We start from the raw sequence: 16,202 nt of genomic DNA, 5'->3' as shown, positions 1-16,202 counted from the left end.
CTGATTTGTAGCATGAGAACCTGCACAAAGCTCACAGACCATAGCTATCTGATTGACTCCATAGTTGGCTAAAGAATCGACCTTCAAAGACAGCGCTTGGAGCTGCGCTGCAATATCTGTAGCTGCATCGACTTCCAGAATACCTGCTACCTTCCCAGATATCATCCTTTGAGTTGGGTTTTGATGCTTATTTGCAGCCATAGTTTTAATAAGATTATAAGCCTCAGTATAGCTTTTGGCCCACAAGGCGCCTCCAGCTGCTGCATCGAGCATGGGCCGAGATTGGGCCCCCAAACCATTATAGAAACCAGTGATCACCATCCAGTCAGACATACCATGATGTGGACACTTTCTCAACATCTCCTTGTAGCGCTCCCAAGCTTCGCACATAAATTCTGTTGGTTGCTGCGTAAACTGAGTAAGAGCACTCCTCAAAGCTGCAGTCTTCGCCATTGGATAGAACTTCACCAGAAACTTTTGCGCAAGGTCTTGCCAAGTAGTGATAGACCCAGCTAGCTCAGAATGTAACCGGTCATTAGCTTTATCCCTCAGAGAGAATGGGAAAAGCCTCAGCTTGATAGCCTCGTAAGTCACACCATTATATTTAAAAGTACTACAGATCTCGACAAAATTCCTGATATGCATGTTGGGGTCTTCAGTCGCAGCACCTCCGAAAGAAACAGAATTCTGCACCATCTGAATAGTGCCCGGCTTGATTTCAAAAGTGTTAGCCTGAATAGCCGGATGAAGGATGCTTGACTGAATGTCATCAATTTTAGGCCGAGAAAATTCCATAAGAGCTGGATCTGCTACTGAAACTATACGATCACCCATGATTACTGGTTCTTTCTGCTCACTCTCTTTATCCGAATCTTTAAAATCTATCTTCTCCGGAATATCAAGAACTGAGTCTCTCTCCTCAGCCGTATCTAAAGTTCTCTTGCGAGTGCGAGAACGTGTTTGCATAAATGCTCGCTAGAATACCTGAAACACAACCGGAAACAATAAGTAACACGTCTTAATCAATGAGTCCTAATGATCACTGATGGCAAGTACATAAACTAAACAAATACGTCGAGTCCTCGGTAGCGCGCCAAAAACTTGTTAGGCACAAAACACGCGCTAATAATTCATGCAAGTATACGCGTTCGCAAGTAATATAGAATAAATTCTAGTTCGTTCTCACAGAGACTCAGACTAATTATGTTCAATTAACACTTACTCACCAATGTATGATTACTTCTCAATGTCAAGACAATAACACTTAGATTTGATTAATTAATTATTAACTACAATTAACTACGAGAATTAAACACCTAATTGACACTTGAATTAACAATATTAAACACACATGTGATCATAACTTCATTACTACTTCCTTCAATAGTTATCGTTATTACCCTTAGCATGTAACAGTGATGATATTAATCGAACAACACGAAACTGATAAAAGCCAACTTTCGTTGTACTAATACCATTCTACCAAACATCCACAATTAAGATAGAAGTTGAATATGCATCAATTATATTGAGACCCTATATGTCTACAGAATTTGACAACATAACGATTTAAGCACAAGTTATTCCTTTTGATTACACTGGGCAAGTAAAACGGTTAGAGTTACCCACTAATCATGCATACACATACATGAACCTATGCTAGCATGGCAAGTTCTAAACCTCGAGATCCACCTTCGCTTCACAGGAGATTAACAGACTATCTTATATGTTCGCGACGCACATAAGACGAATAAGCGCAACCTATGCTAGATATCATACAATCATCACACACTAAGGTATTAAACAACTAACTAAAGAAATCCATAGTAAATCCGTTATGACCCCATGATCACGATTAGCCTATGATAAAACTCATCGTCACCATGGGTTCATATGAAAACATGATAATAACACACAATATAAACTAATAAAAATACTTATTAAAACCAGACGTCACAAGAGTAATAAGGTTCAAAGTAAAGAAAACTAGCATCCATTGATACACTGAATAAAAGAATCACAAGAAAACGTATGTTTCTTCTTCTTCGTTGTGATGTGCTAAAACGGTCTTCTTCCTTCTTTCCTTGCTCCTTGCTTGATACCACCCTTCTGTGAAACGTCTCTGAGAACTATTTATATAGAAGCCCACAAGAACTAGCCGTCTCAGAAGTCCATCAGAATAAGGATTATAAAATTAAGTATTAAAATTCTCGTCCTTGAGCGGCCGCCCCAGATTCCTGAGCGGGTGCCCAAGCTCCTAAGCGGCCGCCCAGCATCCTGAGCGGGCGCCCAAGCACCTTCTGGAAAATTCTGAATTCTGCTCCTGATTTTGTTGTGTTCTTCCCCAAACTTTCCACAACAAATGCCAAGCACTTCCCTAGGCTTATTTCTGATGAATTCCTCCTAGATACGCAAGTTATACCTTCAAATGCAAAAACACTAGAAAAACGCATCAAATACACAAAATACCTGATTTCAAGACATCAATTCAAGCCGTTCTAAGACGTTCTAAGTGGTATAAAATGCCACTTATCACAAACTCTGATCTCCAATTCCAATTTCTGAAATTCCTTGTATATCTCCTCGGGTACTGATAACACATTCAACTTCTCTTTTCGACTTAACGCATCCGCCACAACATTTTCTTTGTCGGGATGGCAGTTAATCATGCAATCGTAATCCTTAATCAACTCTAACCATCTTCTCTGTCTCATATTAAGCTCTTTTTGTGTAAATATGTACTTCAAACTTTTGTGATCTGTATAAATCTCACATTTTTGTCCATATAAATAATGTCTCCAAATCTTCAAAGCGAATACTATGGCTGCTAGCTCCAAATCATGAGTAGGATACTTTTGTTCGTGTGGGTTTAGTTGCCTTGACGCATATGCAATAACCTTATCGTGCTGCATCAGAACACATCCTAGTTCTTTATGAGAAGCATCGTTATAGGCGATGTAATTAATCTTTGCTTCAATTCCTGAAAGCTTTCTTCATATTTGTCGTTCCATATAAACTTTTCATGCTTCCGTGTAAGCTTTGTCAATGGTATCGCAATCCTCGAGAAATTTTGAACAAATCGCCGATAATATCCTGCTAATCCCAAGAAACTTCTTACTTTTGTCGGTATTTTCGGCCTTTTCCCATTTGTAATAGCTTCAATTTTTGTCGGGTCCACTTTGATCCCTTCATTACTGACTATGTGTCCTAAGAACTGAACTTCCTGTAGCCAAAACTCACACTTCGAAAATTTAGCATATAACTTTTTCTTCCTCAAAATCTCCAAAGTTGTCCTCAAATGTTCTGCATGATCCTCTTCTGTCTTTGAATAAATCAGAATATCATCTATAAACACAATAACAAACTTGTCCAAGTATTCCTTGAAAATTATATTCATCAGGTCCATAAATGTTGTCGGGGCATTGGTTAATCCAAAAGACATCACTAAAAATTCATAATGTCCGTACCTTGTTCTGAAAGCTGTCTTTGGTATATCCTCTAGCTTAATCTTTAGTTGGTGATATCCCGATTTCAAATCAATCTTGGAGAAGTACTTGGCTCCTTTCAAATGGTCAAACAAATCATCAATTTGAGGTAACGGATACTTGTTCTTGATTGTAAGCTTGTTGAGCTCTCGATAGTCTATGCACAGTCTCATGCTCCCATCCTTCTTCTTGACAAATAATACCGGTGCACCCCACGGGAATACACTAGGTCTGATTACTCCTTTCTCTAACAACTCTTGTAATTATTTTGCTAATTCCTTCATTTCGACGGGCACCATTCTGTACGGGGCCTTGGATAATGGTTCCGTTCCAGGTGCTAAGTCGATTACAAAACCCAATTTCTCTATCTGGAGGAAGTCCTGGTAACTCATCGGGAAACACGTCTGGAAATTCATTGACTACCAGAATATCTTCAAGTTTTGGTGGCTCCTGACTTCTATCAATTACATATGCAATGAAATGCTCGCATCCTTGTCGTAGCAACCTTTTAGCTTGGATCATCGTTAAGAACTTATTTGCTTGCTTCTGGCCCTTAAATGTTACTATCCTTTCATCAGGCGTTTTTACAATTACCTTCTTATTACGACAGTCTATCTGGGCATCGTGCTTAGATAACCAATCCATTCCTAAGATAACGTCAAACTCTCCTAGATTAAATGGTATCAAATCCACACAGAACTTATTACCAGAAATCTCAATTTCATAATTCCCATAAACTTGATTAACAGATACACGTTCTTGATTTGCTAATTCCTTATTCATTATTTCATTTAAATACTCAACTGGATAATTTAACTTACTAACAAAATCTTGAGAAATAAACGATCGAGTTGCTCCAGAATCTATTAACACTTTGGCACATAAAAAATTCGCATTAAGCGTACCTGCCACGATATCAGTGTCCTGAATAGCATCCTTCACAGACATATCAAAAACTCTAGCCCTTGGAGTCTCATTCACTGTTGGAGTAAATCCCATAATCCTCAATGCATTATTGACTGGGGCTGGTGTCTTGCAATCCCTGGCTATATATCCTGGCTTCCCACATTTAAAACATGTAAACCCAATGGCTGGAACCTTAACTGTTGGATTTTGGGTAGGCTGATCCTTGCTTACTTGCTCTCTTGCTGGCTGGTTGCGGCACTCCCTCGAATAGTGCCCTTTCTCATTACACTTGAAACAAACCACACTCAACTTATTATAAACTCCTCCTTGCTTCTTCCCACATACCTGACAATCTGGAAAAGTTAGCCTCAACTGATTTGGCTGGTTCACATTGACTGGACGGTTGCCTTGACCTCCGTCGCCTGCATTCTGCTTCTTGAAATTAGAATTCCTTCCTGGCTGAAACTTGCTCTTCTTAAAATTTGGAAACTTCCCTGGTTGTGACTGTCCTTCATTCCCTTCAAACTTTCTTTTCTTACTTTCCTTCTCTTTTTGTGACATCTCGCTCTCTATTTCTATAATCATGGACTTCTGTACAACTCTTGCATAGGTATCCAATTTAAATATGGCTACCTTCCCTCTGATCCATGGATTTAGACCTTGATGAAATCTCTTAGCTTTCTTCCTGTTAGTATCCATATATGATGGCACAAATCTTGACAATTCCTCAAACTACTTTCATTATTAGCTACCGACATACTTCCTTGCTTTAGCTCCAAAAACTTCAACTCCATCTGGTCCAGAACAAACTGGGGAAAATATTTTTCTAAAAACAATTCTTTGAACCTTTCCCAAGTGATAGCATCTGTACCTTCCAATGTATTCACAGTTTCCCACCAGTAGGTGGCCTCATTTTTCAAATAATAACTTGCAAACTCAACCTTCTGTTTTTCCTTTACCTTGACTAAGGCAAATGACTTCTCTATTTCCTTTAACCAAACATTCGCTTCAATTGGATCTAAGGAACCCTTGAATTCCGGTTGATTCACCTCTTGAAAGTTTTGAAAGTTAACTGGGGGTTGGTCTGTCTTTGTTGCTGTTGAGTCAGGTGAACTATTTGTTGAGCCAAGATTTGAAGAATCTGGGCTACTGCTGGGTCTATAGGTCCTGGGTTTGCATTCTGGTTGGTATTATCTTGGTTGTTGTTGTTGATTTCTTCATTCTGGGTGTTGGAACGATTATTTCTTCTGGGAGGCATTTTCTGGAAAGAATCAAATAACTTAGTTAGCCTTTAAATCAAATTCTTTGCATAAAAGAAGAGTTTTGTAAAACAAGAATTTCTCTTTTTGAAAATAGTTGTAACAGTTGAACTAGGTAAATTTCATGTTTCTTTACAGAATATAAACAGTTAAGGGGTTAGGGTACATGGTATCACAAGAGGTATAACTGGTGCAATAAGTAAAGTAAAGTAAAACAGGTGCAGTAATGTAAATGACAATGTTGGAAAGAAAAAGGTACTGATATATATAGATCAAAAGTTTTGGGTAGTACAAGCGTAAAAAAGCTTCAGAATTCAAAGCAAAAGGGTACAACAAACCTACTCACTAGTCAGCGGATCTAGTCTATGAATACAACCCAAAAGTCTACTGATACATACTACACACTACTATACATAATAAAGAACAACAACAACACTGCTCAACATCTCCATCTCTGTATCTCTGTCTTTAACTCCAAGGAAACTCTGGTCCGCCAAGCCTCTCGAGGTCCTCCATCACCTCCCTAGCCCATCCCATAAATGCACCAGGGCCAGCTAGTGTAGCTCCATGCAGTCTGGCCTCAAGAATACTGCGTGTCACATGGATCTCCTCTCGAAGATCCCTCACACTACAATCAACATCTGTAGTCCTGATTATATGCTAGCAGCTCTCGAATCTGTGCCTACAGGGAATCACGCTCCAGAAGAAGAGCCTCATACCGGTAATAAGGAACAGGATGCAGTGTAGACTGGAATGGGGCACCCGTAACTGAATGCCCAGTAGAATCTGAATCAACAGGTGGAGGTCCTCTGATAAGTGGCCTCATGCTCGGAGGTGGAATGGCCTCCAGTGGTATGGGCTGCAACACAGCTGGGGGTAGAATAACCAACACTGGCGGAACAACAGAATGTGGATCTGAAGATGGTCCTCCGATAGAGGGCTCATAGTGGTCACCTGGTACTGGGATGAAAGAGTCGGCCATCGCTGCTATCTGAAATCATATCGCAAAATAAGAATCTCGAACCACAGCGCGAATCATACTAATACCTGTTATATTGTTGCACTCAACTTCTCGACGTTCTATCTTTCTACTTCCTTACTTCTAATCCTAACCTTCTACCCATTCCCATCAATCTAGGCTTGTGTCAGTGACTTATAACCTGTAGCTCTGATACCAAACCTGTGGCACCCTCCAAACCCGGGTCAGAAGTTTGGGGTCCACACACACACACCTTATTTATAACGTGCTTATAACAATAATAAAGATAATAATAATAATATGTAGTGACCCTACTTACCAACTACCACTGATCGTAATAGGTTAAAGTATGCACACAAGCCACACACACACACTTATATTACAAACGCCCAAATCCCAACTATTTAAACTTACAACTGAATATTAAACATTATTACAAACTACACAAACTTAAACTATTCCAAAAGCCGTTAGCTAGGCTATTCCGATCAACCTGGAATCCTAGCTCTCGCACTGGATTAGGGATCCTTCACTACGTGAAAAACTGAAATAGACATCGGTTATTAGCCGATGTAAAAAAAATCCAGACCGATGATTACACTTGAAACAAACCACACTCAACTTATTACAAATTCCTCCTTGCTTCTTCCCACATACCTGACAATCTGGAATAGTTAGCCTCAACTGATTTGGCTGATTCACATTGGCTGGACGGTTGCCTTGACCTCCGTCGCCTGCATTCTACTTTTTCAAATTAGAATTCCTTCCTGGCTGAAACTTGCCCTTCTTAAAATTTGAAACTTCCCTGGTTGTGACTGTCCTTCATTCCCTTCAAACTTTCTTTTCTTACTTTCCTTCTCTTTTTGTGACATCTCGCTCTCTATTTCTATAATCATGGACTTTTGTACAACTCCTGCATAGGTATCCAATTCAAATATGGCTACCTTCCCTTTGATCCATGGATTTAGACCTTGATGAAATCTCTTAGCTTTCTTCCTGTTAGTATCCACATATGATGGCACACATCTTGACAATTCCTCAAACTACTTTCATTATTAGCTACCGACATACTTCCTTGCTTTAGCTCCAAAAACTTCAACTCCGTCTGGTCCAGAACAAACTGGGGAAAATATTTTTCTAAAAACAATTCTTTGAACCTTTCCCAAGTGATAGCATCTGTACCTTCCAATGTCTTCACAGTTTCCCACCAGTAGGTGGCCTCATTCTTCAAATAATAACTTGCAAACTCAACCTTCTGTTCTTCCTTTACCTTGACTAAGGCAAATGATTTCTCTATTTCCTTTAACCAAACATTCGCTTCAATTGGATCTAAGGAACCCTTGAATTTCGGTTGATTCACCTCTTGAAAGTTTTGAAAGTTAACTGGGGGTTGGTCTGTCTTTGTTGCTGTTGAGTCAGGTGAACTATTTGTTGAGCCAAGATCTGAAGAATCTGGGCTACTGTTGGGTCTATAGGTCCTGGGTTTGCATTCTGGTTGGTATTATCTTGGTTGTTGTTGTTGATTTCTTCATTCTGGGTGTTGGAACAGGTTAGTTCTTCTGGGAGGCATTTTCTGTAAAGAATCAAATAACTTAGTTAGCCTTTAAATCAAATTCTTTGCATAAAAGAAGAGTTTTGTAAAACAGAAATATCTCTTTTTGAAAATAGTTGTAACAGTTGAATTAAGTAAATTGCATGCTTCTTTACAGAATATAAACAGTTAAGGGGTTAGGATACATGGTATCACAAGAGGTATAACTGGTGCAATAAGTAAAGTAAAGTAAAACAGGTGCAGTAATGTAAATGACAATGCTGGAAAAAAAAGGTACTGATATATATAGATCAAAAGTTTTAGGTAGTACAAGCGTAAAAACGCTTCAGAAGTCAAAGCAAAAGGGTACAACAAACCTACTCACTAGTCAGCGGATCTAGTCTATGAATACAACCCAAAAGTCTACTGATACATAGTACACACTACTATACATAATAAACAACCACAACAACAGTGCTCAGCATCTCCATCTCTGTATCTCTGTCTTTAACTCCAAGGAAACTCTGGTCCGCCAAGTCTCTCGAGGTCCTCCATCACCTCCCTAGCCCATCCCATAAATGCATCAGGGCCAGCTAATGTAGCTCCATGTAGTCTGGCCTCAAGAATCCTGCGTGTCACATAGATCTCCTCTCAAAGATCCCTCATACTATGATCAACATCTGTAGTCCTGATTATATGCTGCAGCTCTCGAATCTGTGCCTACAGGGAATCACGCTCGAGAAGAAGAGCCTCATACTGGTAATAAGGAACAGGATGCAGTGTAGAATGGAATGGGGCACCCATAACTGAATGCCTAGTAGAATCTGAATCAGCAGGTGGAGGTCCTCTGATAGGTGGCCTCATGCCCGGAGATGGAATGGCCTCCCGTGGTATGGGCTGCAACACAGCTGGGGGTAGAATAACCAACACTGGCGGAGTGACAGGACGTGGATCTGAAGATGGTCCTCCAACTGAGGGCTCATAGTGGTCAGCTGGTACTGGGATGAAAGAGTCGGCCATCGCTGCTATCTGAAATCATATCGTAAAATAAGAATCTCGAACCACAGCGCGAATCATACTAATACCTGTTATACCGTTGCACTCAACTTCTCGACGTTCTATCTTTCTACTTCCTTACTTCTAATCCTAACCTTCTACCCATTCCCATCAATCTAGGCTTGTGTCAGTGACTTATAACCTGTAGCTCTGATACCAAACCTGTGGCGCCCTCCAAACCCAGGTCAGAAGTTTGGGGTCCACACACACACACGTTATTTATACCCTGCTTATAACAATAATAAAGATAATAATAATATGCAGTGACCCTACTTACCAACTACCACGGATCGCAACAGGTTAAAGTATGCACACAAGCCACACACACACACTTATATTGCAAACGCCCAAATTCCAACTATTTAAACTTACAACTGAATATTAAACATTATTACAAACTACACAAACTTAAACTATTCCAAAAGCCGTTAGCTAGCCTATTCCAATCAACCTGGAATCCTAGCTCTCACACTGGATTAGGGATCCTTCACTACGTGAAAAACTGGAATAGACATCGGTTATTAGCCGATGTAAACAAAATCCTGACCGATGTCTTCGTCGGTGTAGAGAAAGGTCCCCCCTTGACATTGGTTTTTAGCCGATGTAAAACATAGCTTTCCACATCGTTTTTGGCAATAAACTGATGTCCTTTATCTTATATAAGTACCTAACAGCATTTTAATTTTACAAACTAAGAGATTATAATCAATTTTAAGATATCACACACAGTGTGATTATAACCTATTGCATCAGTTTTTTTCTAAAAAATGATGTTTATTAAGACTATTAACATCACCCCCGTTTAAAAACTGATGTTAAAGATTAACATAGACATCGGTTTTTAGCCGATGTCTATACTTTACAACGGTTGTTCATTCAACCGATGTTAAAACACATTTTACACATCAGTTAGTAACCGATGTAAAAAGTATATAATTTTTCTTAAGGTCAAAGACATCGGTTTTGAACCGTTGTCTAAAGTATATAATTTATGTTAAAATCAAAGACATCAGTTCAAAACCGTTGTTTATTTGATTTAACATCAGGTTGGAATAGCTTTGCCTGATGTTATTGAGTTGTATATATATCAGTTTTTGGTACAAAAGAACACAATATGCCTGTTATTTTTGATTAGCATAGACATCGGTTTTTACATTTTCAGTGATGTGTATTATTCATATATTCAACTAGCCAAAAATTACCAATCGCAAACCAATCACAAACCAAACAAATCACAAACCAAAACTATCAAAACTGAAATTGACTAATCGCAAACCAAAACTGAAATACTAAAAGCTTTTTAGCTATATATCAAGCACCAAACAAGCACGGAAATGCAACAAAAGTTATATAATAACTTGCAAATCATCCAACAAAAGTTATAACAATCATTTAAACAAGTCAGATCGAATATCCACAATTCATGATCTGCCATAACTAGTCTAATTATGCAAGTCATTTCCAGCAAAGCGCGGTACTAGCGTGGTAGCAGACTACTTAAGCAGATTACAAGACCAACCAAACGAACGAACGACCAACTAGATGATAATGTACTGATCAAACTAAATATTGTTCCCTAGTAACATGAAAACTAAACAAACTCTTGGACATATTGAAGAGTCTCGAATCCCACTTCATCAAGTTCCTCCCTTGTATAGCACTTTCGAGTCTTAGCTTCCCACTGTGAAATTTATAGAGTGCAAAAACAGCGAATTAGCATACTTTACTATAAATATAAATATGCCCTGATAAATGTACATTTATTCTAGGTGTTGGCAGGTTGCACTAAATGTACATTTATTACCTTGGTAATGAATTTCATTTCTTTATCTTTGAATATGTCTTTCATGTAACACATGATAACGTACCCACACTCGTATCCACCCGGTTGTTTCGGGGATCCCTAATCCAACAAAAAATTAACAATCAATCAATCCCAAAAAAGAAAGAATTTACAAAAAACCCTACTACAGTCAAATGTGCCCAAATGAATACTTACGCTAAGGTTCTTAATCTTGGGGTTTTTTTTACCAATCCTTTCGGAGCTTTATAAGATCTCACCGCTCTGTATAGAGTAAACATGCAGTATACATAAATAAAAAATTCTAAAAAAAATAGACAGCAAATATATATAAAAAAAGTTTCAATTAACACTACCGCGTTAATGCTGCTTCCAATTTTGGAAAATTTGTCGGATGGGCCAAGGGGTTGAGAATGAATATTTCCGATTCCCAAATCATAATCATAATCCAGTGATAACTGTTTAATGTTAAATAAATCAACAAGAAATTATAAAATATTTAGACAGTTTATAATTTTTTATAATTTTGCAAATGCTAAAACTTACTTCTCATTATGAGGCATGAGGAATATGCGAGAATCTCCTGTATTCATCCGTTCGACAATATAAGCTTCAAAATCATCATTGAGCTTAAAAGTGGCCGCTGGATCAACAAAAGCATACATGTCAGATAGTTTTCTCTTACGAACCTCGGTATACAAATACCTACAAATAAAAATAAAATATTCTTCATAATTTGTTCTCACGAAAAAATAAAATAAAACAATATTAATGAATTGAAAAGGAAAAATAAAAAGGAAAAAATACATACGCCATATATGTAGATATTATGCCCTGACCAATCATTTTAAACTATAACATGGCCATAACATTCTCGTGCAATAAAAAATGACTTTTTCGACTCCAAACACCTCAGCACCACACGATATGTGTATCGAGTCTCCACTTTCTTTCAATATGACCATGGCATGTCTGTACAACAACATAAACCTTCGAGGAACATTGTCAGTAGGTTTCACACTCTTCATCTCAGCCGAGAGTTTCTGATACGCATTGACAATCTTTGTTTTCCTTGGCTTCACTTCCATCTTTTTCTACAAATAAATAAACAAATAAACAAGTATTCCATAAACCTTAACAGTTTTTAGAAAATGCATTTATAATCCTCTAATTTTTAAGAAAATACCTCAGCAGTGGGGGGACTGAAGATGATCAAATTTTTAGGCCATGCTACAAGGGAGCCAACCTCTTGGCGGACTGTCTCTATTTCACCAGCTATTGGTACCGGAACTAAGGCGTCTTCCTTGATGGTTCCGTCTACCTGGACACGAGCATATCCAGGCTCAAGAGGCACTCCATGTACTAACGTACACATTCCATCCTCGGAGAATACAATACCAAAAGCTACCTTGTTTTCAATTACATCCACTGTCAGCTCGCCCTTTCGCGGATCCTAAATTACATTTATAAGCATTATCAAATAATAAGTCTGGCAACAATTGCAAAAATATTGAGAGATATACGAACAATAATTTTTTACCTTTTTCCCGGGTGGAGGGTCAAAATGATTAATGTTCACACAGTCATCACCATTACCATTATTGTTTTCAACCATCAATTCACGTACAGCAGTAAGACCACACTTTTGCTTCATTTCAGCAACTCCTTCTTTTTCTTCTACTCGACAACTTGCCTTATCAGACAACATCGGTGAGTGGAGTTTGGCTGCACTAGCCATTTCCTTCATCGCATTCTTCAGCTCAGCAATCTGCAACATAAGATCCTCATTTCTTTTCCCAAAGTCATTCTTTGTTTGTTCAAACTCTGCTTTGCTCACTCTGCTCTTCTTGTCTTTCCCTTTCGGTAAATTAAAGTACGTCGATGGATTTACAAAGCTTCCAACTCCTCGAACTCTACCAGAATGTTCAGGAATTTCCAGTGTAACAGAAAGCACATCCTCGCTTCCAGACGGTACAAACTCACCCTTGCGTTTCTTTTCAAGTAGCCTGTTAAAATTAAACAAATTAAACAGGAGTGCAATTAAAACTAAATTTAAAAATGCAATTAAATTGGAAACATGTACAATTAAAATTAAAGCAAGTAAATTAAAAAGCAGTGCAAGGAAATTAAAAAGAAGTGTAATTAAAATTAAAAAGAAATGCACAAAAAATTAAAAAGAAGTGCAATTAAAATTAAAAATGCAACTAAATTTTTAAATACAATTAAATTGAAAACAGATGCAATTAAAAATGCAATTAAATTGATACAATTAAATTTAAAACTGCATATGAATTTAAAAATGCAATTAAATTGAAAAACGGTGCAACTAAAATTAAAAGAAGTTCAATTAAATCTGGAACTTACAATTTTTTCAAATGTCTTAGCCAGCTCTTCATCAATAACTCCGTCTGGTGGCGTACGAGCTTTTTTCCAGAAAATTGCTCGATCAGGTAATTCTTCAAGGGCCAGCTGCCCTGCTTTGATCTGTTAAAAAATGAAGAAATAAAAATGTTTAAAAAAATAAGTGCAATACTATACTAAATTTCAGAGATAGAAAGAAACCCGTACTTCATCTTCCTCATAACCAATATATCCTTTCCTTGAGGTTCTGTGTGGATATTTTCGCTCCCTAACTCGCTCGCTTTGCACTTTACGAATCTCCTACACACAAGATATATTAAATTCAACACTAATTCAAATATACCACGATAAATGTGAAAGATATAAATATGGAAGATATACCTCCCAGCTTTTACCGATCCTCACAGCCAAAAATCTTCTCCAACAGTCCTTGCCAAAATACGCATATTTTGGAGGGGGCTTGCTTAGCTTCTTCTTCTTTCCAATATACGGCTTCACAAATTTTCTGGTTAATTCAGACTTGAATTGTCTCCACTTCGCACCCGCTGACTTTAAGACCAACCCCTCACTTTCCAGAGCTACTTTGAAAGTATCCTGAGAGGGAAAAATAACCATGTACAAGGTAAAAACTCATGTAGTAGACAAGTTACAATATTTAGGTAAAATAAACATGATTTATTTTACCTGCACATCACTCCATATCTTCGCTTTTAACTCCTCATCCACTGTTAGCCAATTTTCAAGATCAATTGGCAACATCGTCCTCGCCAGCATGCCAATATAAGACTGCAAGGTGTGCCTTGTGTCACCAATGGGAATTCCGATTCTGTTGTATCTGATTTTGAACTTTTGCCCTTGAGCTTTCTTTATCACGACCTTGTGCATAGCACAAACACCACGTGCTGCTCCAGTTTTTCTTTTCCTAGATTTTGTACTTGTAACCGTCTCTTTTGGAACATCAGTCTGCCTTTTTTCCATCTTTTCCAGGGTCATCTGTAGGCTGTGCGACATCTAGTTGCTTTTCTGGTGTCAATTGCTTTACATCAGTTTGCTTTTTAGGTGTCAATTGCTTCACTTCCAGTTGCTTTTCTTCATTTTTCTCACCGCCCTCCTCTGTCACTGCTTTTTTAGATATCAGTGTTCTGGGTTACTTCTTCCCCATTCTTGTGCTTGCAATTCCTGAAATACATGGTGTACATAATTAGCTATTTATAATAATCAACAGTGGGAATAAGCATTCTAAATGCATTATAGTAAAACATAAAAAAAAATAAAGAGCAAACAATTATATAGAAATAACGCGAATATAACAAATATAAAATGCATTGTAACTATGAAACAACTGAAAATCACAGACAAATTATCCAGGGTTTAGCAAAAGTACAATTTTAAACATGTCCCAAAAGCATACTTCTGTCTCTCACAATAATACAAATATCGAAATTAATTAAAAATACATCGACATCAAAATTCAAAATGTAATCATTTTCTAATCCAAATTCCCTCGACATCCTCTCGTTGATTTCCAAGACTAGGCTCATCTACATCATCATCTACATCTACTGGGACATCTACTTTAGGGATTTGAGAGCAGAAAGAAGGGTTTTCCAGTGTTGTGTCCCCTAAATCGTTGTCGTTATACACCTCATGGTAATCTCGATTCGTGGAAGTTAATACAACTGACCAGGTAATATCGACTGGATCGTCGACATAGAAAACTTGCTTGACCAGGTCAACCGATACGTACTTATCATTTTTGTGACCTTGTCGATTAAGGTCCATAAGTGTGAAGCCGAGATCGTCGACCTTGACACCTCTATCGCTATCTTCCCATCTGCACAAGAACAGCGGAGCCTTAAATGCACGGTAATCCAACTCCCAAATTTCTTCAATAATGCCATAAAATGTCATATCGCACTCCACGGGATTTAAATCCTTGGCACTACTCACTTGGACAGTCTTAGCAACTAAAGACACATCATTGTTTTGGACCACCCGCGCATTATCTCGGTCTTTTGTGAAATATCGAACCCCATCAACGAGCAATACGGAAAAAGATGGTTTTCCTGCAAGCCATCTTATCGTTTCAGGAACATCTTCTCCATTCCTTATCATTTCACTAACCTTTTTTTAAACCAACTAGAAAATAACCGATTGTGCTCTCCGATTAGCCATTGCACGGTCTTTTTTTTCCCTCGATAGGTTTCTTCTAATAATTCCTTGTGCATCCTAGAAATAAAAGTATTGATAAGGAAATACCATAAATACTCGCTAAAAGAAGATTGAGACAAGGGTTAATTAATTTAACTTACGTAATGTATGGATACACTTCCGAGTTGTTTTGAAGAACATATAGGTGTGCCTCATCTCGCTCTTTTTCTTCGACTGACTTTATAATTACAGGAGATAACGGGCCATCAAGTTTGGCTTTGTCCTTCGGAAGACCCGTAGCTGTGCAACTCTGCCGAACAAACTCCCTGTAAAATTCTACAGATTCTTCTCCGAGATAGCTCTTAGCTATACAACCTTCCGGATATAAATGGTTTCGCACATAACTTTTCAGCACCTTATTGAACCGTTCAAATGGATACATCCATCTGTAAAAAACCAGACCACACAAACGCAATTCTCTAACCAAATGAACCGTAAGATGTATCATTACATCGAAAAAGAGGGAGGGAATATTTTCTCCAGCTCGCACAAGGTTAATATTATATATGACTTTAATTTATCCAATTTTGATACCTCGACAATTTTAGTGCACAAAGAATTGAAAAATAAACACAGCCTAATGATGCTAACCCGGACATTTTTTGGGAAAATT

General features: G+C 38.0%; 1 non-coding gene across 1 annotated transcript; it reads left to right on the top strand.

The window, feature by feature from the left end:
- The first annotated feature begins 331 nt into the window (after nucleotides 1-331).
- LOC141716056 (small nucleolar RNA R71) lies at nucleotides 332-438 on the top strand. Its single transcript, XR_012572788.1, has one exon. It is a non-coding gene; the product is annotated as a small nucleolar RNA R71 (small nucleolar RNA).
- Nucleotides 439-16,202: the final 15,764 nt, after the last annotated feature.

The sequence above is a fragment of the Apium graveolens genome, chromosome 3, assembly GCF_009905375.1.
Source record: "Apium graveolens cultivar Ventura chromosome 3, ASM990537v1, whole genome shotgun sequence".
Lineage (NCBI taxonomy): Eukaryota > Viridiplantae > Streptophyta > Magnoliopsida > Apiales > Apiaceae > Apium > Apium graveolens.
The sequence above is the reverse complement of the archived record's forward strand: the minus strand, read 5'-3'. Positions and strand labels throughout refer to the sequence as shown.